Source organism: Notothenia coriiceps, unplaced genomic scaffold, assembly GCF_000735185.1.
Source record: "Notothenia coriiceps isolate Sejong01 unplaced genomic scaffold, NC01 NC01_scaffold00037246, whole genome shotgun sequence".
NCBI classification, from domain to species: Eukaryota; Metazoa; Chordata; class Actinopteri; order Perciformes; family Nototheniidae; genus Notothenia; species Notothenia coriiceps.
Window position 1 is genome coordinate 6845953 of NW_011369947.1, and position 5768 is coordinate 6851720.

A 5768-nucleotide genomic window follows, 5' to 3' on the forward strand; every position below is an offset into this window, starting at 1 on the left:
ATTTTAAGTATGTTTTTAATTTTATGTTTATCTTAAGTAGCACTTTCAAGCAATGCTACCTTGCGTACGAGCATGTCAGAATGTTCCTTCTAATACCTTTCACAATCACACGAAAGGTTGTAGGAGTATTTTGAGAACATGTAGCAAACTGACAGCTATGAAAAATAATCAAACAAGATCAGGGTTGCGAAACTTTACAATTTCCAGAAGTAATTCCCCGCCTGTCAAAGCTGCATGGGCAGATTTATTTTAAATGTAAAGAGATGATTTATGAAGACTTGTGGATGAATTCCTTAGCTTTTGCATCACCATGCAGGTGATTTTCGTGCCAAGACACTCGTAGACCCGGGCTTCTGTGCAAGAGTAAACCTGCAATATGGGCCAAAGATAACGTGATGTTTGAATGTTTTGCCCTTTGCCCCCCTCCTACTTCTGCAGAAGGTGAGAAACCGAGCTACCAGCATTTCTCTGGTGTTTGTAAGCACCGTTCTTTAGGAGAGATATGAGGTCTGTAGAAGCTGGGGGTTGTTATAAATTACCTGGTGATGAATGTGATAATCCTTGTCAAAACAGCTCCTATACTGGCATGGGCAGAGTCCAGATCGCTGCCCATCTTTCCCTGCAAAGCTTTGTCACATTTGATTAGATCGTGATCTGGATGTGGTTGACTTGGGGGCAAAAAGACTGCAGTCACATTGGGTGAATATTAGTAATGCACAGCTTTAGCTACAGTGTTGTCTTAACCGACAGAAACAAGGAGAACAAAATGTTACTGATGCTAAAATTGATTCTGACAAACCTTAAAAAACAAGTCCTGAATCACTCAGTTAGAAATGCACTGATTTAAACTTTTAAACCATGCCTTAAAAAAGTTAATCTGCCTATTAAGCAGCTTTTCAAACCCCACTAACAATTTCCTGGGTCAAAGCAAAGTCTGTTTACACGCCTTTAATCGAGACCTGCTCGTCACACGAGATGATTAAAGTAGAAGGTATCATTTAAGCATTAATGACTCTGTTTATCTTAGTGCGACCTGAAAGCATTTGTAAACCACCATACCCAAACACATTAAAGGCTAGGTTATACTGCGTCAAACATTTCCCAAATTCTATTTTTTTTTTCACGTAGCCAGACGTTTAACCCCATAATGACTGTGATAAGTCGTCGTTATCGGACCACAGAAAATGCTTTGAGGATAAGGTTCTGTAGATAATAATTAAGATGATACAGTCAGTCGGAGCTTGCAGTGGCCAACTTCATGTTTAATTGCTTAAATCAACATGATAAGATGCTCTTTAAATGTCTGCGTGGCTCTGACAAAAGCAGGCAGACATTGCGAACAGGCATGCACTGTTTACTTTTTCAAGACCACCATTACAAAGATGGAATCAGCTACAAGCATCAAGATGGAGAACAATGTGAGTGCACGTAGGGTTTGTTTGATATCTGCAAAAACAGAAATACGCTGTATTAAATCAGATTATCTCCAGCATAGTTTACTGCGTAGGAGGCAAAAATACTTTAAAAAAACGATTGATATGGCAGCTAAAGCACTCATATCATTCCACTCTTACTCATCAGACTAGACTGCTCAGCACAAACACAATCTCATAATCATTACCATTACAGATGAAAGGCAAGGCCCAATTAGAGTGGCTCCAATTGCTGCAATTAAATAAGTGTGGTTGAATGATAATATCTTTTCCCCCTAGAAATAAAAGAAAAACACGGCAGCATTGAATAATCATACAATCAAAAACAATCAAGGGGTACTTTGAAGTAGTTGTACCACCAAATCTTAGTAATACATCTGGTGAAGAAATGGTGTTCTGGGCCCGGCCGACAGGCGCCGTTGGACCACTGCGTCGCGGGCCAAGGGGTCGGGCCTGCTTATTCCAGAACCATAGGGCTGCTTCTGGGTTGCTGAGGACACTGGTGTGTGTTCCCACCCACAGAGCATTGCAGCAAACCGCCAGAGTCTTTTCCCAGCAGTCCAAGTCTCGTCCCATGATCCCATCCCTGCATCAAAACCAGCTGAGTGTGAGTGTGGCGCGGTAAGCGCTCGTGCTCACACATAATTTGTAGCTGACTGCTACTTTTGCAACCGATTGATCGCTGTGTAAATAAATATTATACGAGTGGAAGGAAACGTCATCGCTTCACTCAGAAAGATCAATTTAAAACTTTCCATTTTATTAGTTTTTTTTTTATCAGTTCGTCTTGTCATGTCATCTGTGCTCATAGAGTTTTGCTGTGTCAATAGCCGACCGTCCATTTCACAGCTGATGAGTCGCTCACAGGACAGTTTTCCAGCTGGGCTGAGATCCAGTGTAGTTCCCCTTCACCCAGTGGACTTCAGAAGCACTCGAGCATGCCAAACAGAATACACCCTGATTGCTGCAGACTGGGACAGCAGATATTTCTTCAGTCGTTAGACATTAGTGAGGCAAACAAACACGGCAACTGCTTTACTTTATCGTTCATCAGCTCAAAATGCTGAGGTGGACCCATCTCAATAGGGCTAATTATCATTACGATGGTGTGCAGCTGCAGGAAATGATAGAGTGGACATTTCATGTGCAGGTCTGGTGGGAATATTCTATCTTTCTGGGACTTTCTGGCTTTGCCTCTCAAGAGAAAATGTGAAAATATAAAACTTCATAATGCTATTAATGGTGCTATTATTTAGTACTTTTGGAGTTCACGTGGCTACTGACATGTAAACAGTTTTACCTAAATTGCTAGGAAAAACTAATGTTGAACTGACACAATAAAAGTAACATAACATCTTCTGAATTCCCACAAGTTGCTTTATCCATCCTCTATCTTAAACTATGTTCAGCACTGGCTTTAGCACATGAAGCACAGCTGCTCAACATGAACACTTAAAGGGCATTAAAGGACAGTTAGAAGCTTTTGAACCAACTCCAATCTGGGGAAAAATTAGATTAAATGTCCGATTAAGGGCAACCAGAAGTCCAAGTTTATTATTCCAGAGGTTGAGTGGGTCTAATCATAGGCTCCAGTACTTAGGGATTTGGTGCTGCTACTGGGCTAAGCAGCCATTTTCACCGTGTTTACATAAACTACCCTGCATAGTTTACTTCAGTACCAACATGTGGCTTGCAGAGGTTTAATATAATTACGATATTGCTCCAGTTATTTAAAAGATGTGTTTATTTTAACGAATGCCATATAAAAAGCTACAGAAATGGCGGTGGTTTAAATCACAGAACATCAGGTTTGAATGGACAGATATGAAAGGAAGAGTACAAAATCTAAAACAGGGACACAAATAGTCATTTGAAACTAGTCTTCAAATCTTATCAAAAATAATAAAAAACAGTGTTTAGAGACCAAAAAGGCAGACATTTGACATTTTTGATTGTAATATAACTGCAATATAATGCAAAAAGGAAAAGAACTGGAGCACATACAACCGGAAACGCCTCGATTTGACTCCTTTGTTTACTTCAATAACATAACGACATCATATGTAACACATGCACTTCTATTGGCTAGCGCTCCAAAACATTGTATGTGATATGCTAAGAGGCGGGACATCAATAAGTGGTTGACCAATCAAAAACAGAGCCTGCCAGCAAACCAATAAGAGCAGACTGGGCTCTGGTTTAAGACAGAGGGTGAAAAGAGGTGCTGCAGCACAGGCAGTAGAAAAATAAAGAGCTTTTGGAAATGTAAAGCGTGTAAACAGAGGCGCAACATATAAATATAAACCTTGAAAATTAGCAGATAAGGGCACCTTTAATAATGGAAAGAGAAAAACGAATGATCTTGATCTTGAAACGAGTGTCTTCAACAGAGTAAAAAGTGTTATACTCTTTATGACTGCCTATACTAACAATGGCAGTGATGTGTACACCAACACACACTATGTCTACATTTGGGGAAGTTGTACATTTCCTTGCAGTGCTTCTTTGGGGGTATAGTCTGTCCCATATTACGAGCTTTGGCAGAAGTGTGAAGGAAATACATGAAATTGCCTCAGGGGTACCCATGGCCGACTTAACCACAAACAGACCATGGCAGACTTCTCACAACAGGTATTTTTGTAGGCCAAGTGAGAGGTGAAAGTTTAGCTTAAGTTACTTCAAATGAGAAAATGCTGTCACAGGCCTTTCATGTCCTCGACTCAACGCTTTGTGTCGCCCAGCGCGCTGATAGCCATGAAAAACTGTTTTGATGATGAAGTCACTATGTCCTAATCTGATTGCTCGTTTTTTTCCCCGACTCGCTTTAGGGCAGAACTCCTACATCCTGTCAGGAACGCAATTCAATATACAAACGTGTTCCTGCAAAGAAGTACACACAAAGTTACCATAGCTGATTCTCAGCAATGGATAAATACTGTAAGCAATATTTACTGAGGCTGTTATCCAAGTCAAAGAAAGTGACACACCAATTCTAAAAATAACATTAGTACAACTTGCTGATGTAAAATAGTTGAATGGTGTACAGCGGAAAACATTTGGAGGAGTTTTAAATAGTCCAATCAAGAAATCTGTCATACAATCTGTGTCATAAAATATATTAATAATTTATAGAAAACCAATAAATAAAGTTCATCCTAAAGCAGTATTTAAAATGTTGATTGTTACATTATAACTGTATAAAGTTAACATGAGAATCATGCTAGCAAACAGTTATTGACACATTTGGAACAACAAAAATCACTGCCATAAGCCAATGATATTTAATTCTATTGCTGATTGGGCTTTAACTGAATGACCAATTGTAGCACTCAAAAACATTAGGGTTAAGTATCCAAATAAGGCTCTCATAAAAAATCTAATGTTTATGGGTAACTCAAAGAGCGTTTAGTATTGTCTTTCGTAATTGCATTGGTGTGTTTTCTGTTTTCTGAAGATGCTACTCTAGTTTTGAACCTCAATAGTTACATAATACACAACATTTACATTTTAGGATGACATTTGGGGAGTGTTGTTTGATATAGATATGATAAATATATTATAATGTTACAGTAATACTTAAAGGTATGGTATGTAATTTATTTCAGAAAAACTTGTTGTTATATTCCATGGAATGCTCTTAACATCCTGATAGCAATGAATATATTAAATGCTTTGACAATAAATACATAAAATGTCATCTGTGGAAGCCGTGGCGCTGTAAAAAGCACTGCCAATCATTTTAGCCGGCCCGGCTAAATTAACTGGATGGCCTACCTGCCTGTCAGCCTTCCATCTCGTGCAAAAACGTATCTCGTGCCCTCATTGGTCATGTGCACGCGTGTGTTGGAGGAGGGGCTCTGTAAGGAAGAGGTAGATTTTTTCCGGTTGTGTAATTTCAAATTCTAGCGCACTCGAGCTGGTTTCTCCAAAATTACCTACCCCACCTTTGAGTGAAAGAACTGAAAAGTTGACTTTAATTAAATCTATCATGTCAATACATGTTACATAACTGTATTAGGTTAGTTGAAAGCAATGATATTAAGTCTAACCTAATATTTATTATTTGATCTTAAAGTGGACCTATTATGCTATATTGGAAAAATATATTGTAGGGCCATACCTATACAAAATATGTCTGTGAAGTTTTTTGCTTAAAATACCAAACAGTTCACCATTTGTAACCATGCCTCATACTGCTCATACCCCTCTTTTGCAGCCCTGTTAGAGAAACACAGATTTTGGGTCCTTAGCTTGAAAAAAAGAAAAAAGAGGAGGCGGAGCTAATGCCTGATCAGAATTCTACCGGAGATAAAGTTAAATTCTGCTGTGGTAAAA